Source organism: Globicephala melas, chromosome 5 (genome assembly GCF_963455315.2).
Source record: "Globicephala melas chromosome 5, mGloMel1.2, whole genome shotgun sequence".
NCBI classification, from domain to species: Eukaryota; Metazoa; Chordata; class Mammalia; order Artiodactyla; family Delphinidae; genus Globicephala; species Globicephala melas.
In genome coordinates, this window is record NC_083318.1 from 34626649 (window position 1) to 34645590 (window position 18942).

An 18942-nucleotide genomic window follows, 5' to 3' on the forward strand; every position below is an offset into this window, starting at 1 on the left:
TACTTGCGTTTCCCAGATGCAGCCTGTTCTCTCATACCACTTTGCCTCCACACAAGCTCCCTAGAAAGATCTCTCCCCTTGTTCTAGTTTGGCTAATTCCTGTTTATCTGTTAAAACTCAGCTTGGCCATCACATTTTCCAGGCATCCTTCTTTAATATTCTTCTGCCTAATTCAGCCAGTCGATTTTGGATATTCTTCCTGTGTACTTTTGTCTGTCATAAGACATTATCATCCAATATTGCATTCATGGCTTAGTTTATCTGTTTTACCAGAGAACACCAAATTTATCTTTTAACTCTGAATTATCAAGGCTTAATAGAGTACCTGGTAGATAATAGATGCTCAATACTAGTTGCCTGAGAAATGAAAGTTTAGAAGAAGTACTATAGCATATCAGTGATGCAAGGAATCAGGGCAGGCTTCTGATAAAGCCTTTGATGTGTTAAATGGTGAAATATTAGTTACCATCAGTGGAATTGTCTTATTACTGGATACCTAGAACAGGTCATACTTTATGAACCTCATGAATGTATAGTTCTGCTGAAGAGCCCTCTATTAGATGAGACCGAGTTATCTTTAACCAAGAAGACATTGCTGGCCTTAGAGCTAAGCTAACTTAAAAAGGTCATAAAATGGAAGACTGTTGATGTAGGTTTCTAAAACACCAATATCATCATCATCCTGGTTAACATGTACTGAATGCCTATTCTGCAACAGGCACCATTAAGCATTTTCTGTGAATAATTTTTATTTGACCATCACGACAATCTTATGAAATAGTCATTGGTATTTTATACAAACTATATATGAGAAAACTGAGGCTTAGGGAGAATAAGTAACTTGTCCAAAATCACATAGTAAATGTGTGAGGCAGAATTCACACACCAGTCTATTTGTCTCCAGTGCCCATGATCTTCACTGTTAGGCTATCCTGTTTCCATTATGCACAACACAGATGTGTCCACAGGTATTTCATTTCCTTACTGCCACTACCAGGTATTTTCTAACTTTTCCCCTTCACATCAGTGGATCCTGTAATGGCCTGTGATTCCCGAAACCAAAATCCCGCTTCTTATCTTTCCCAATGTTCATCTAGCAGCAAGAATAATTGATGAGGTTTGGTCCTTCCACTTTAAGCTCCCACTTGTAATCCTCCAGCTCCTTCTGCTCTAGTATTAATTATGCAGAAGGGAACATAGAATTAAAATGCGAGGGAATGGTTGGAGAGGGGGAAGTAAACTCCATTCTGCTTCTTTAATCCTGATCTTAATTGCCATAGTTGACACTTCTACTGAAGCATTGCCCATATAGACTGTGTGTTAAAAGGGAAAGAGCGGGCTTCCCTGGTGGCACAGTGGTTGAGAGTCCGCCTGCTGATGCAGGGGACACGGGTTCGTGCCCCGGTCCGGGAAGATCCCCCATGCCGCGGAGCGGCTAGGCCCGTGAGCCTGCGCATCCGGAGCCTGTTGCTCCACAACGGGAGAGACCACAACAGTGAGAGGCCTGCGTATCGCAAAAAAAAAAAAAAAAAAAAAAAAGATTAAGGATGACAAAAGGGGATAGTGTGGAAAATACCATGTTAAGTACCATTCAGCTTTGTTTCTTCTGCCTTGTACCAGCTAAATTCCCCTTATTACCACATCCACTTATCCCTTGTAGAAATAAACATTTCTATTGAAATGATATACATATAAAAGTGCACAAATCATAAGTGTACAGTTTGATGAATTTTTAAAAAATGAACACACATTTGTAATCACCATCCACATCAATAAACAGAACATCATCAATACATTGTGGCTTTAAATTGTATTTTCCTGATGACTAATGAGGAAAAACACCTTCTCATGTGATTAACAGACATTTCAATAACTTATTTAATGAGAGGATTCTTCAAGTCTTGCCTATTTTTTTTTTTACTGTGTTGTCTTTTTCTTATTAATTTGTAAGGTTTTAAAAAATATTCTTGACATAATCCTTTATCAGTTGTATGTATTGCAAATATTTTCTCCCCCTTATTTACTTGCCTTTGAATGGTCTTTAATGAACTTAGCTTTTTAATTTTTATGTAATTTTTAAAATAATTTTATGTAAGCCATAAAATTCTAATGTAATACAATTTATCAATAATTTTCTAATACTACATTTTATGTTCTGTCAAAGAAATCTTTGGCTTCTGATAAATTATAAAGCTATTTTCTTATCTTCCAGAATCTATATTTTCTCTCATAAATTTATATCTATAATCCAACTAGAAGTGATTTTTGTGGGTGGTGTAAATTGTGCAAGAATCATTTTTTCTTCTGAACATGCAGGTGACTCAGAATTGTTTATTGAAGAGTCCATCCTTTCTCCACAGCGCTGTGTCATCTTTGCCCTAGTCAAGTGTTGGTGTAGGTGAAAATCTGTTTCTGGATTTTTTTTTTTGCTCCCTTGGTTTAATTGTCTAAATGTCAATACCACATTCTTTCAATTAAGGTAGCAGTGTAAGCCTTCGAATTTGTTCTTCAAAATTTGGCTATTTGTGGCTCTTTACATTTCCATTAACATTAAAACCGATTGTCCATTTTTAAAAAAACAAAGTATCTGTTGGAATTTGTACAGGATCTGCATAAAATAGGGAAATCAATTTGCAGAAAATTGAAACCTATAAATACTGTCTTCCAACCCAAAAACTTGACATAACCTCTCAGTTTTCTAGGTCATTTTAATACTTCTCACAATATTTTATTGATTTATGTGTTGAGAAATTTTACATATTTTGTCCTATTTCTTTGTTATTTGAGTTTTTGATACTATTTCAAATGTCAACTGTTCGTTTCATTTTCTAATTGGTGGTACAGTACATATAAATGCCTTTGCTTTTTTTATATTGTCCTTCTGTGCAAAGGCATTGCTAAAGTCTCTTATTTAATAATTTAGCTATATATCATTTTAGATTTTCTAAATGTACTATCATGTAAACTGTGAATGAGTTTTATTTCTTCATTTTCCATTCTTGAGCATTTCCTTTTTTTCCTTCTCCTCCTCCCTCCCCTCTTTCCTCCCTCCCTTCCTTTTTTCTCTTGTTTTGTTTTTGCCTTTATTATACTAGTAGGGACCTACAACATGAGAATATAAGGAGTGATAGTGTACATGTTATCTCATACTAGTCTCGGGGGAAAACTTTTAATACTGTATAGCATTAATACAAGGTTTGCTGTAGATATAATTTTATAAATACTCTGTATCACGTAAGTAAGTTTTCTTCTAAATATAGTTTTCTGAGGTATTTTAATTTTGGTGCTTAATTATTTCAAATGCCTCTTTTGCTGCTATTGAGATCATCATATGAGTTTTCGTCTTTATTCTGTTAATGCAGTTAATTATTTTAACTTTAGAATGCTAAAACTTTGCTTTTTGGAATAAATATAACTGTTGTAATATAATGTTAATATACATTTGAATTTGATTTGCTCATTTTTTTTCAGGTTTTGCATTGTTCATGAAAGATATTGGTTTGTAAATTTTCATTCTTAAAAATGAACTAATCATTTGGTATCAAGATTTCATCAGCCTTAAAAAGTGACTTGTGAACTGTTTGTTTTGTTTTGTTTTGTTTTGTTTTTATTATTATTTCTTGGACTAGTCTGTAGGGATAGTTGTTATTTTTCTTAAAATATTTGAAAGAAATCACTATAAACTTGTCTGGTTCTTACATTTCTTTGATATTATTGGAAGATTTTAGTTTCAATTTCAATTTGTTGAATAGATATAGAACAAAGTTGTTTATTGCATGTTTCTATCTTTTATAATAAAATCTGTAAAAGAAATCCATCTATTTGTTCCTTATACTAGTAATTAGTACTTTCTTTCATATATAAAATTTTAAATGTTCATTTTTAGAATACGAAAAAGCAATTAACTTTTGTATCTTGACTGTGTATCCTGTGACCTTTCTATACTCATTAATTCCAGGAATTTTTCTGTAGATTCTTTGAGACTTTCTACATAGACAATTATGCCATCTATTAACAAAGACAATTTTATTACATACTTTTCAATCTATAAATCTTTATTTCACTTTCTTATCTTATTGCACCAGCCGCAACTTCCACTGTGATGTTGAATAGGAGTAGTGAGAAAGGACAGCTTTGTCTTGTTCCTGATCTTAGTGGGAAGGCATCCAGTTTTTCACCTTTAAGCATGATACTAGTTTTTCTATAAATGTTCTTTATCAAACTGAGAAAGTTCCTCTCTATTTCCAGTTTGCTGAGGGTTTTTTTTTTTTTAAATCATGAATGCATGTTAAATTTTGTCAAATGCTTTTTCTGCAACAATTAAGATAATCATATGATTTTTCTTAAGCCTGTTGATATAGTGGATTGTACTGACTGATTTTTGAACCAGGCTTGCATACCCAAAATAAATCCCATTCCGTCATAGTACTTAGTTTTTATACATTGTTGGATTCAATTTTCTAGCATTTTGTTGAGGATTTTTGCATCTATGTTCATGAGAGATATCATTCTGTGGTTTTCCTTTCTTATAATGTGTTTATCTGGTTTTGGTATTAGGATAATGTTAGCCTCATAGAATGATTTAGGAAATGCTTGCTCTCCTTCTATTTTCTTGAAAAGATTGTGGAGAATTGGAATCATTTCTTCCTTAAATGTTTATTACAGCTCACCAGTGAAACAATCTAGGACTGGTGTTATCTTTTTTCAAATATTATTAACTATTCAATTTATTTAATAGAAATATTTATATTATTTGCTTTTTCTTGTATAGGTTTTGGTGGTTGTTGTTTGTGTTGTCAAGGAATTAGTTCATTTCATTAAGTTATTAAATTTATGTGCATAGAATTGTTCATAATATTCGTTATTCTTTTTTTTTTTTGGTACGCGGGCTTCTCACTATTGTGGCCTCTCCCATAGTGGAGCACAGGCTCTGGACTTGCAGGCTCAGTGGCCATGGCTCACGGGCCTAGCTGCTCCACGGCATGTGGGATCTTCCCAGACCGCGGCATGAACCCATGTCCCCTGCATCAGCAGGCAGACTCTCAACCACTGTGCCACCAGGGAAGGCCCATGTTATCCTTTTATTGTCCATGAGATCACTAATGATTTCTCTTTCATTTCTAATAGTGATAATTTGCATCTTTTCTCCTTTTTCCTTTGTTAGCCTGGCTAGAGTTTTATCAATCCTATTAACCTTTTCAGATTTGGGGTTGATTGGTTTTATCTAATGTTTTTCTTAATATTTCAATAGCTTCTGTTTTTATTTTTATGGTTTCTTTTCTTATGCTTTCCATAGGTTAAATTTCTCTTCTTTCTCTAGTTTTCTAATGTGAAAGTTTATATTATTGATTTTAAATCATTCTTCTTTTCTGATATATGCATTTGATGTTATAAATTTCCCTCTAAACATTACTTTCACTGAATCCCATAAATTTTGATAAGTTGTATTTTTTTATTTTCTTTTACTTCAAAATGTTTTTTAATTCCTCTAGAGACTTTCTGATCCATGTGTTATTTAGAAATATGTTTATTTAATCTCCAATGTTTGAGGATTATTTTGTTATTGATTTATAATCCTATTGTCATCTGAGAACATACTTTGTATGAGTCTTATGCCTTTAACTTTAATAAGGTGCATTTTACAGCCTAGAATGTGGTCTAGCTTACTGATCCACGTGAGCTTGACAAAAATGTGTATTCTGCTCTTACTGGGTAGAGTTTTCTATGAATGTCAGTTAGATCAAATTTACTGATAGTGTTGTTTAGATCAACAGTGTTCTTATTGGTTTCTCTGCCTGTGGTATCTTATCAATTACTGAGAGGTGATGAAGTCTCCAATTACAATAGTGGATTTGTGTATTTCTACTTTCAGTTTGATTAGTTTTCCCTCATATTTTGATGTTCTGTTGTTAGGTGCATACACAGTAAAATAGTTATATCTTCTTGGAGATCCTTTTTTTGGTATGTAGTGTCCCTCTTTATCCTTGATAAATTTTCTTGCTCTGAAATTAAAATAGATACTCCAGCTTTCCTTTAGTAGTGTTAAGATGATGTATCATTCTTCATTCCTTTACTTTTAATTTACATGAGTGCTTATATTTAAAGTGTGCTTCTTATAAAGACATACAGGTGTTTTTTTTTTTAATTGGAGTAGAGTTGATTTACAATGTTGTGTTAGTTTCTGCTGTACAGCAAAGTGAATCAGTTATACATATACATATATCAACTCTTTGGATTCTTTTCCCATATAGGTCATTATAGAGATTTGAGTAGACTTCCCTGTGCTATATAGTTGATCCTTATTATATATATAGTAGTGTGTATATATCAATCCCAATCTCCCAATTTAACCCTCCCTCCCCTTATCCCGTGGTAAACATAAGTTTGTTTTCTACATTTGAAACTCTATTTCTGCTTTGTAGATAAGTTCATTTGTACACTGTTCTTTTTTAGCTTCCACATATAAGCAATATCATATTTGTCTTTCTCTGTCTGAGTTACTTCACTTAGTATGAGAATCTAAATGTCCATCCATGTTGCTGCAAATGGCATTATTTCATTCTTTTTTTATTTCTGAGTAATATTCCATTGTATATATGTACCACATCTTCGCTATCCATTCCTCTGTTGGAGGACATTTAGGTTACTTCCATGTCCTGGCTATTGTAAATAGTGCGACAATGAACATTGGGGTACATGTATCTTATTTTTTTTTTAAACATCTTTATTGGGGTATAATTTCTTACAATGGTTTGTTAGTTTCTGCTTTATAACAAAATTAATCAGTTATACATATACATATGTTCCCATATCTCTTCCCTCTTGTGTCTCCCTCCCTCTCACCCTCCCTATCCCACCCCTCCAGGCGGTCACAAAGCACCGAGCTGATCTCCCTGTGCTATGTGGCTGCTTCTCACTAGCTATCTACCTTACGTTTGTTAGTGTATATATGTCCATGACTCTCTCGCTTTGTCACAGCTCACCCTTCCCCCTTCCCATATCCTCAAGTCCATTCTCTATTAGGTCTGTGTCTTTATTCCTGTCTTACCCCTAGGTTCTTCATGACATTTCTTTTTCTTAAATTCCATATATATGTGTTAGCATATGGTATTTGTCTTTCTCTTTCTGACTTACTTCACTCTGTATGACAGACTCTAGGTCTATCCACCTCATTACAAATAGCTCCATTTCCTTTCTTTATATGGCTGAGTAATATTCCATTGTATATATGTGCCATATCTTCTTTATCCATTTATCCGATGCTGGGCACTTAGGTTGTTTCCATCTCTGGACTATTGTAAATAGAGCTGCAATGAAGATTTTGGTACATGACTCTTTTTGAATTATGGTTTTCTCAGGGTATATGCCCAGTCGTGGGATTGCTGAGTCATATGGGAGTTCTATTTGTAGTTTTTTAAGGAACCTCCATACTGTTCTCCATAGTGGCTGTACCAATTCACATTCCCACCAGCAGTGCAAGACTGTTCCCTTTTCTCCATACCCTCTCCAGCATATATTGTTTCTAGATTTTTTGATGATGGCCATTCTGACTGGTATGAGATGATATCTCATTGTAGTTTTGATTTGCATTTCTCTAATGATTAATGATGTTCAGCATTCCTTTAACTGTTTGTTGGTAGTCTGACTTCTTTGGAGAAATGTCTATTTAGGTCTTCTGCCCATATTTGGATTGGGTTGTTTGTTTTTTTGTTATTGAGCTGCATGAGCTGCTTGTAAATTTTGGAGATTACTCCTTTGTCAGTTGCTTCATTTGCAAATATTTTCTCCCATTCTGAGGGTTGTCTTTTTGTCTTGTTTATCGTTTCCTTTGCAGTGCAAAAGCTTTGAAATTTCATTAGGTCCCATTTGTTCATTTTTGTTTTTATTTCCATTTCTCTAGGAGGTGGGTCAAAAAGGATCTTGCTGTGATTTATGTCATAGAGTGTTCTGCCTATATTTTCCTCTAAGAGTTTGATAGTTTTTGGCCTTACATTTAGGTCTTTAATCCCTTTTGAGCTTATTTTTGTGTATAGTGTTGGGGAGTGTTCTAATCTCATTCTTTTACATGTACCTGTCCAGTTTTCCCAGCACCACTCATCGAAGAGGCTGTCCTTTCTCCACTGTACATTCCTGCCTCCTTTATGAAAGATAAGGAGACCATATGTGTGAGGGTTTATCTCTGGGCTTTCTATCCTGTTCCATTGATCTATCTTTCTGTTTTTGTGCCAGTACCATACTGTCTTGATTACTGTAGCTCTGTAGTATAGTCTAAAGTCCGGGAGCCTGATTCCTCTAGCTCTGTTTTTCATTCTCAAGATTGCTTTGGCTATTTGGGGTCTTTTGTGTTTCCATACAAATTGTGAAATTTTTTGTTCTAGTTCTGTGAAAAATGCCAGTGGTAGTTTGATACGGATTGCATTGAATCTGTAGATTGCTTTGGGTAGTAGAGTCATTTTCACAGTATTGATTCTTCCAATCCAAGAACATGGTATATCTCTCCAACTATTTGTATCATCTTTAATTTCTTTCATCAGTGTCTTATAATTTTCTGCATACAGATCTTTTGTCTCCTTAGGTAGGTTTATTCCTAGATATTTTATTCTTTTTGTTACAATGGTAAATGGGAGTGTTTTCTGAATTTCACTTTCAGATTTTTCATCATTAGTGTATAGGAATGTCAGAGATTTCTGTGCATTAATTTTGTATCCTGCTACTTTACCAAATTCATTGCTTAGCTCTCATAGTTTTCTGGTAGCATCCTTAGGATTCTCTATGTATAGTATCATGTCATCTGCAAACAGTGACAGCTTTACTTCTTCTTTTCTGATTTCATTTCCTTTTATTTCTTTTTCTTCTCTGATTGCTGTGGCTAAAACTTCCAAAACTATGTTGAATAAGAGTGGTGAGAGTGGGCAACCTTGTTTTGTTCCTGATCTTAGTGGAAATGTGTTCAGTTTTTCACCATTGAGGATGACGTTGGCTGTGGGTTTGTCATATATGGCCTTTATTATGTTGAGGAAAGTTCCCTCTATGCCTACTTTCTGCAGGGTTTTTATCATAAATTGGTGTTGAATTTTGTCAAAAGCTTTCTCTGCATCTATTGAGATGATCATATGTTTTTTCTCCTTTAATTTGTTAATATGGTATATCACGTTGATTGGTTTCCATACATTGAAGAATCCTTGCATTCCTGGGATAAACCCCACATTATCATGGTGTATGAACCTTTTAATGTGCTGTTGGATTCTGTTTGCTAGTATTTTGTTAAAGATTTTTGCATCTGTGTCCATCAGTGATATTGGCCTGTAGTTTTCCTTCTTTGAGACATCCTTGTCTGATTTTGGTATCAATGTTATGGTGGCCTCGTAGAATGAATTTGGGAGTGTTCCTCCCTCTGCTATATTTTGGAAGATTTTGAGAAGGATAGGTGTTAGCTCTTCTCTAAATGTTTGAAAGAATTCACCTGTGAAGTCTTCTGGTCCTGGGCTTTTGTTTGTTGGAAGATTTTTAATCACAGTTTCAATTTCAGTGCTTGTGATTGGTCTGTTCATATTTTCTATTTCTTCCTGATTCAGTCTTGGCAGGTTGTGCATTTCTAAGAATTTGTCCATTTCTTCCAGGTTGTCCATTTTATTGGCATAGTGTTGCTTGTAGTAATTTCTCATGATCTTTTGTATTTCTGCAGTGTCAGTTGTTACTTCTCCTTTTTCATTTCTAATTCTATTGATTTGAGTCTTCTCCCTTTTTTTCTTGATGAGTCTGGCTAATGGTTTATCTATTTATTTTATCTTCTCAAGGAACCAGCTTTTAGTTTTATTGATCTTTGCTATCACTTCCTTCATTTCTTTTTCATTTATTTCTGATCTGATTTTTATGATTTCTTTCCTTCTGCTAGCTTTGGGGTTTTTTTGTTCTTCTTTCTCTAATTGCTTGAGGTGCAAGGTTAGGTTGTTTATTCGAGATGTTTCCTGTTTCTTAAGGTGGGCTTGTATTGCTATAAACTTCCCTCTTAGAACTGCTTTTGCTGCATCCCATAGGTTTTTGGTCATCGTGTCTCCATTGTCATTTGTTTCTAGGTATTTTTTTAATTTCCTCTTTGATTTCTTCAGTGATCACCTCGTTATTAAGTAGTGTATTGTTCAGCCTCCATGTGTTTTTATTTTTTACAGATCTTTTCCTGTAATTGATAACTAGTCTCATAGCATTGTGGTCGGAAAAGATACTTGATACAATTTCAATTTTCTTAAATTTACCAAGGCTTGATTTGTGACCCAAGATATGATCTATCCTGGAGAATGTTCCATGAGCACTTGAGAAAAATGTGTATCCTGTTGTTTTTGCATGGAGTGTCCTATAAATATCAATTAAGTCCATCTTGTTTAATGTGTCATTTAAAGCTTGTGTTTCCTTATTTATTTTCATTTTGGATGATCTGTCCATTGGTGAAAGTGGGGTGTTAAAGTCCCCTACTCTGAATGTGTTACTGTCGATTTCCCCTTTTATGGCTGTTAGTATTTGCCTTATGTATTGAGGTGCTCCTATGTTGGGTGCATAAATATTTACAATTGTTATATCTTCTTCTTGGATCGATCCCTTGATCATTATGTAGTGTCTTTTTTGTCTCTTCTAATAGTCTTTATTTTAAAGTGTATTTTGTCTGACATGAGAATTGCTACTCCAGCTTTCTTTTGGTTTCCATTTGCATGGAATATCTTCTTCCATCCCCTTACTTTCAGTCTGTATGTGTCTCTAGGTCTGAAGTGTGTCTCTTGTAGACAGCATATATATGGGTCTTGTTTTTGTATCCATTTATTCAATCTGTGTCTTTTGATGGGAGCATTTAGTCCATTTATATTTAAGGTAATTATCGATATGTATCTTCCTATTCCCATTTTCTAAATTATTTTGGGTTCGTTATTGTATGTCTTTTCCTTCTCTTGTGTTTCTTGCCTAGAGAAGTTCCTTTATCATATGTTGTAAAGCTGGTTTGGTGGTGCTGAACTCTCTCAGCTTTTGTTTGTCTGTAAAGGTTTTAATTTCTCCATCAAATCTGAATGAGATCTGTGCTGGGTAGAGTAATCTTCGTTGCAGGTTTTTCTCCTTCATCACTTTAAATATCTCCTGCCACTCCCTTCTGGCTTGCAGAGTTTCTGCTGAAAGATCAGCTGTTAACCTTCTGGGGATTCCCTTGTGTGTTATTTGTTGTTTTTCCCTTGCTGCTTTTAATACGCTTTCTTTGTATTTAATTTTTGACAGTTTGATTAATATATGTCTTGGCATATTTCTCCTTGTATTTATCCTGTATGGGACTCTCTGTGCTTCCTGGACTTGATTAACTATTTCCTTTCCCATATTAGGGAAGTTTTCAACTATAATCTCTTCAAATATTTTCTCAGTCCCTTTCTTTTTCTCTTCTTCTTCTGGAACCCCTATAATTTGAATTCTGGCACGTTTAATGTTGTCCCAGAGGTCTCTGAGACTGTCCTCAGTTCTTTTCATTCTTTTTTCTTTTTCTGCTCTGCAGGAGTTATTTCCAATATTTTATCTTCCAGGTTACTTCTCCATTCTTCTGCCTCAGTTATTCTGCTATTGATCCCATCTAGAGTACTTTTCATTTCATTTTTTGTGTTGTTCATCGTTATTTGTTTCATCTTTCATTCTTCTAGGTCCTTGTTAAATGTTTCTTGCATTTTGTCCATTCTATTTCCAAGTTTTTGGAGCATATTTACTATCATTATTCTGAATTCTTTCTCAGGCAAACTGCCTATTTCCTTTTCATTTGTTAGGTCTGGTTGGTTTTTATCTTGCTCCTTCATCTGCTGTGTGTTTTTCTGTCTTCTCATTTTGCTTATATTACAGTGTTTGTGGTCTCTTTTTTGCATACTGCAGGTTCGTAGTTCCCGTTGTTTTTGGTGTCTGTCCGCAGTGGCTCAGGTTGGTTAAGTGGGTTGTGTAGGCTTCCTGGTGGAGGGGACTAGTGCCTGTGTTCTGGTGGATGAGGCTGGATCTTGTCTTTCTGGTGGGCAGGTCCACATCTGGTGGTGTGTTTTGGGGTGTCTGTGGACTTATTATGATTTTAGGCAGCCTCTCTGCTAATGGGTGGGGTTGTGTTCCTGTCTTGCTCGTTGTTTGGCATAGGATGTCCAGCACTGTAGCTTGCTGGTCATTGAGTGGAGCTGGGTGCTGGTGTTGAGATGGAGATCTCTGGGAGATTTTTGCCATTTGATATTATGTGGCGCTGGGAGGTCTCTGTGGACCAATGTCCTGAAGTTGGCTCTCCCACCTCAGAGGCACAGCACTGACTCCTGGCTGCAATACCAAGGGCTTTTCATCCACACAGCTCAGAATAAAAGGGAGAATAAGTAGAGAGAAAGAATTAGAAGTAGGAAGAAAGAAAGAAAGGAAGGAAGGAAGGAAGGACAAGAAAAGAAGGAAAGAAAGAAAGGAGGGAGGGGCAATGGCAGGAAGGAAGGAGGGAAAGAAGGAAAAAAGAAAGAAAGAAGATAAAGTAAAATATAATAAAGTTATTAAATTAAAAAAATAATTATTACGAAAAAAATTTAAAAACAAAAACAGACAGAACCTTAGGACAAATGGTAGAAGCAAAGCTATACAGAGAAAAATCTCATACAGAAGCATACACATACACACTCACAAAAAGAGGAAAAGGGGAAAAAATCATAAATCTTGCTCTCAAAGTCCATCTCCTCAATTTGGGATGATTCATTGTCTATTCATATATTCCACAGATGCAGGGTACATCAAGTTGATTGTGAAGCTTTAATCCGCTGCTTCTGAGGCTGCTGGGAGAGATTTCCCTTTCTCTTCTTTGTTCTCACAGCTCCCAGGGGCTCAGCTTTGGATTTGGCCCTGCCTCTGCGTGTATGTCGCCGGAGGGCATCTGTTTTTCGCTCAGACAGGACGGGGTTAAAGAAGCAGCTGATTCGGGGGCTCTGGCTCACTCAGGCCGGGGGGAGGGAGGGGCACGGAGTGCGGGGTGAGCCTGCGGCGGCAGAGGCCGGCGCGCCGTGCATTCTCCCGGGGAAGTTGTCCCTGTATCCCGGGACCCTGGCAGTGGCGGGTTGCACAGGCTCCCCAGGAGGGAGGTGTGGATAGTGACCTGTGCTCGCACACAGGCTTCTTGGTGGCGGCAGCAGCAGCCTTAGAGTCTCCTGCCAGTCTCTGGGGTCCACGCTTTTAGCCGAGGCTCGCGCCCATCACTGGAGCGCCTTTAAGTAGCGCTCTTAATCCCCTCTCCTAGCGCACCAGGAAACAAAGAGGAAAGAAAAAGTCTCTTGCTTCTTCGGCAGCTCCAGACCTTTTACCGGACTCCCTCCCGGCTAGCCTAGCCGTGGTGCACTAACCCCTTCAGACTGTGTTCATGCTGCCAACCCCAGTCCTCTCCCTGCGCTCTGACCAAAGCCCGAGCCCCAGCTCACAGCCCTGCCCGCCCCGGCCAAGCCTCTCTGGCTGTTGAGTGCCGGTCGGCACCGATCCTCTGTGCGGGAATCTCCCTGCTTTGCCCTCCGCACCCCTGTTGCTGCGCTATCCTCCGCGTCTCTGAAGCTCCCCTCTCCGCCACCTGTAGTCTCTGCCCGCGAAGGGGTGGAAATCTTTCGTCTTTCACAGCTCCTTCCCACTGGTGCAGGTCCCGTCCCTATTCTTTTGTCTCTGTTTTTTCTCTTTTTCTTTTGCCCTACCCAGGTACGTTGGGAGTTTCTTGCCTTTTGGGAGGTCTGAGGTCTTCTGCCAGCGTTCAGTAGGTGTTCTGTAAGAGTTGTTCCACGTGTAGACGTATTTCCGGTGCATCTGTGGGGAGGAAGGTGATCTCCGTGTCTTACTCTTCCGCCATCTTCCCCTCTTCCCTCTGCCCGGGGAGAAATTCCAGCAGCAGGTATGGGTGACACATCCTCTTGTTTAGCAGGTGGTAGCCTGGCAACTCCTCTCCATTCTCTGATCAAAATATAAATTTTCCTTTGCTTCTGAACTAAACTCAGTTTTGATCTGTTGACTCCAATGACATTGGGCAGGGGGACCCTTGTTGGGGCCCACTCCGGCCCGCCATTCGCAGGACTGTCGCGCCTTCGGCTGCCGGGGCCCCTCCAGAGACGGCAGCCTCAGTGAGGCCGCCCTCCCCTCAGCCTCCGGGGCAGTTCCGTGATGGTGGAGGGAAGAGACCCCAAGCTGTGGGAGTTCCAGCTCTGTGGAAATGCGGGCTCCGTTCTGGGCCTATCTTTTCAAATTATGGTTTTCTCTGGATATATGCCCAAGAGTGGGATTGCTGGATCAAATGCTAGCTCTATTTTTAGTTTTTAAAGACAGTTCTCCATACTGTTCTCCATAGTGGCTGTATCAATTTACATTCCCACCAACAGTGCAAGAAGGTTCCTTTTTCTCCACACCCTCTCCCACATTTATTGTTTGTAGGTTTTTTGATAATAGCCATTTGGACCTGTGTGAGGTGATACCTCATTGTAGTTTTAATTTGCATTTCTCTGATGAAAAGATGCTCAACATCACTAATTATGTGCTTTTTGGCCATCTGTATGTCTTTGGAGAAATGTCTATTTAGATCTCTTGTCCATTTTTGGATTGGGTTGTTTGTTTGTTTGTTTTTATATTGAGCTGCATGAGCTGTTTGTATATTTTGGAGATTAATCCCTGGTCAGTTGCTTCATTTGCAAATATTTTCTCCCATTCCAAGGGTTGTCTTTTTGTTTTGTTTATGGTCTCCTTTGCTGTGCAAAAACTTTTGAGTTTAATTAGGTTCCATTTGTTCACTTTTGTTTTTACTTTTATTTGGAAAATAAGTTTACTGGATATAGATCTTGCTGTGATTTATGTCAAAGGGTATTCTGCCTATGTTTTCCTCTAAGAGTTTTACAGTATCTGGTCTTACATTTAGGTCTTTAATCCATTTTGAGTTTATTTTTGTGTATGGTGTCAGGGAATGTTCTACTTTCATTCATTTACATGTAGCTGTCCAGTTTTCCCAGCATCACTTATTGAAGAGACTGTCTTTTCTCAGTTGTATATTCTTGCCTCCTTTATCATAGATTAGGTGACCACAGTTCATGGGTTTATCTCTGGGCTTTCTATCCTGTTCCCCTGATATATGTTTCTGTTTTTTGTGCTAGTACCATACTGTTTTGATGCCTGTATCTTTGTAGTATAGTCTGAAGTCAGGGAGCCTGAATCCTCCAGCTGTTTTTCTTTCTCAAGATTGCTTTGGCCATTCGTGGTCTTTTGCGTTTCCATAAATTCTAAAAACAAATTGTTCTAATTCTGTGAAAAATGCCATTGGTAATTTGATAGTGATTGCATTGAATCTGTAGATTGCTTTGGGTAGTATAGTCCAAGTATAGTCCAATCCAAGAACATGGTATATCTCTCCATTTGTGTCATCTTTTATTTATTTCTTTTACCAGTACCTTATAGTTTTCTGAGTATAGGTCTTTTAGGTAGCCTTATTCCTATGTATTTTATTCTTTGTTTTGATGCGATGGTAAATAGGTTATTTTTTATGTATTCTAAAAATCTGTCTTTTAATTGGTGTTATTAGACCATTCACATTTAAAGTAATACTGATATAGTTGGATAAATATTTGCCATGATTATAATTATTTTCTATTTGTTACATTCATTCTTTTTTTCCTCTTTTTCTGGCTTTTTCTTGTTTAATTGAACATTATATATGGTTCCATTTTCTCTTCTCTATTAGCATAGCTGTATATTGGTTTTTAACCAATCTAATTCCACTTTCAAATAATACTGTACTACTTCAAGTATAGTACAAATAACTTACAGAGTATTCACAATTCCTCCCTCCCATTCCTTGTGATATTGCTGTTTTTATTTATTTACAGACTATAATTACCCGAAGCATTATTACTATTATTACTTTAATAAAGGTTTTTGTAGCTCAATTGAGAAAAAAAAAATTTTACCTTCATTATTTCTTCTCTTTTATCCTTTCTTTATGTAGAGTTGAGATTCTTGCCTATATCCCTCTCTTCTCCTAAAATAGTCTTCTAAAACATCTTCCAATACATGTCAACTCCCTCAGGTTCCCATACAATATGAGGTAAGCACTATTCTTCTGCTGGAGAGGAATTACCTCAATTTTTGTTTGTTTGGGAAAGATGTTACTTCTTCACTTTTGGAAAATAAGTTTACTGGATATAGAATTTTAGGTTAGTGATTTTTTTCTTTCAACATTTTAAATTAAAAGAAAAATTTACCCCACTCTCTTGCCTGCATGGTTTCTGCAGTGATTTGCTATATATTATTACTCTTGTTCCTTTGTAAGGAAGGTTTTTTTTTTCCTCTCCTCTGGCTTCTTTCAAGATTTTCTCTCTTTAAAGTTGATATATGTTACACAGAAACATTTGTGATTCTACAATTCTTATTTAAAAATAGCAAATATCTTGACAATTTTTGTTCATACACCTTACATCATGTAAAATTTGAGGTCCAAATTTTTATCTCCATCTTATAGACATTCAAAAAGGCATTGAGAGTTAGTAAGTGATTTGGTAGTCTCCAGAACCAGTGCCCAAAATTACTATGCTATATTTGTTCCCACTAGTAGTATCATGTCTTTTCTAAAATAGTCTAGTAAAAGCAAATGCTGAATGACCAGTCTCCTCATATCAAGCTCTCATCTTTTACTGTGTGGGCTTCTTATCTCCCAGGTTCCATCTCTAAGTCCCCTCTGGATTTCCCTCCTTGCAGCAAATAAGAAATCAATGCTAAGCAGTATGTAGTTACCATCATCACTGTCTTTCTTATTGTATAGGTTGCATGTCTAAATATAATGATAATGTATATTTCCTTCTTGTCCACTTATAACAAAATTCTAATTATAACTACTATACAGACATAATGTTGCTTCAATACACTAACACAGATTTTCAATTTAAATAATATCCAGGTATAACTTACCCATTAGAAAAAAAAAAAAAAAAGAACTTACACAGTAGAAACACTACTTTTTGTGTATGCCTATAATTAATGACCCAGTATCCTTACTGTATGATCAGTGAATGAAAAAATGGCATGGAAATCCAACAAGTTTCACAAAGAGATCCATCAGTAATGTGTAATTTTCATTTGTTAAATTTCCCCATGATTAATGTCAAATTCATAGTTGTAACATTTGTTTTTACATATCTCTAGACAGGAAAGCCACATGAGGTCATCCTCCTTCCTTGTATCTTTAGTTCTGATCTGGAATAATGCATATTCTCCTCACCTAGGGGTTCTCAGGCTTCAGAGGGCTTATTTAAGATGTTTCTCTATGCAAATGAGATGCAAAATATCTTCTTTCCTCTTTAATAATTTTATCTGATTATCTTGATAGCATTTTTTATACATCTTGCTTACTGGTTTACTCCAATGAAGTCCATGCTTGGGTCACCCAGACTTTCAGTCAGTGTTCTCTTTCAAAAAACTTAAAGAGAAGGGAAGTCCAGAATGTATTCCTTCTCCCCACCTTCTGTGCATTAATGTTATGTAATATTTTACTTAGCCAAATTTGTTAGAGTTTGGGTATTTATTTTTACAATTGAGACTATAACAGAAATGTAATAAAGCATTTTATATCTATTTTTTTAAGAATTCAAAATATATGAACTGAAAAAGAAAAGTAATACTTACAAGAAAATCTCACCATCCACTTCCCATACCGCCCCATTGCAGCCTTTGGTATATTTCAGGTCTGAAGGCTTCTCTTTAATTCCAGAGCAGAAGATAAAGAGGGAGTTAGAGCTTAGAATTCTAAATATAAAACATAATATATTCATCAAAGACATAAAACAAACACAATCAACTATATGTTTAGGTTAGTACAGAGAAAGAGATCACTGATTTTAAATTATCACATATAGAAGGAAAATGTACAGAAGGAAAATGGAGAAGGGAATCATTTTTGCAGAAAATACTAGAAGCTAACTAGTATATAGATATAATAGTCAATCTTAAAATGACCAACCAATCCCTCCTCTCCATGAACTGCATATCATGTTAAGAGGAGCATTTATTTCTCCACCCCTTGAATCTGGATGGCTTTTGATCAACAGAGTGCAGAAAAGGAGGCATTGAGAGACCATCAGTTTCTGCTTCTCTACCCTTGAAATGTTCACACTTAGGGTACTCCCTTTTAGAAACCAGACACATTGAGAGGTCATATGGAGGAAAACTTAAGAGACCTACTTGCCAGCAGTTCTCAGCCAACAGCTAGCAACAGCTGCCAGCCATGTGAGGGAGCAACCTTGGATATTATAGCCCATTCAAGCCCCCATATGACTATAGCCCTAGTTGATGTCATGTGGATAAACCATCCAACTGAGTCCAATCTACTCACAGAATGGTGACAGACTGTTAAGTCCCTAAGTTTTGGGGTAGATTTCTACGCAGCAGTTGATATATAAATATATATGATGGAAATAGTTGACTAGGGTGTGAACTTGGTAAACAAAGTCTGGTATAGAAGTAAACATATTAGGCTGACGATGGCAAAAGGAATTTAAGATAAATACCTGGCTAATATATGTATCCTAGTTAAATAAAATATCCTCATACAGGATACAGATTTTTTTTCATTTTAGGTATTTGAAAGTAAAGGAGACAAAATTTTGGAAAGCATCTCTTCACAGTGCAGTTGCATACCTAATGTGCAAAGAAATAGAAGAGTTTAGTGATACTTGATAAAAGCCAAATTTTCTGTTATTTAAAGAGAAAAAGCACAAAAAGAAGGGAAAAAATCCTTACATATAAGTTATTTTAAAGAGAGAAAATTATCAAAAGTTTACTGAAAAATATGGAGGCAGGGGGAAGAATAGAAATGTAATTCTGGGATGAAAAAGTAACTTTCAGTAACAGAAGTGAAACGAAGTTTGAAGGTGTCACCATGTGCCCTTTTCTCTCATAATCCTTTTTTCA

At 36.4% G+C, this 18942-nt stretch overlaps 1 long non-coding RNA gene across 2 annotated transcripts in view; it reads right to left on the reverse strand.

Annotated features, from left to right (window-relative positions):
* The window catches only part of LOC132597335 (uncharacterized), a 308349-nt gene that overhangs the window by 110815 nt on the left and 178592 nt on the right, over positions 1–18942 (reverse strand). Inside the window, exons 3-4 of one of the 2 annotated variants that reach the window (XR_009563959.1) lie at positions 17659–17731; positions 1396–1504 (exon numbers count right to left, since the gene is read on the reverse strand). This is a non-coding gene — a long non-coding RNA (uncharacterized lncRNA). Of the gene's footprint in view, positions 1–1395; positions 1505–17658; positions 17732–18942 lie in introns of those variants that run through there. The other variant, XR_009563958.1, reaches the window with a different exon arrangement.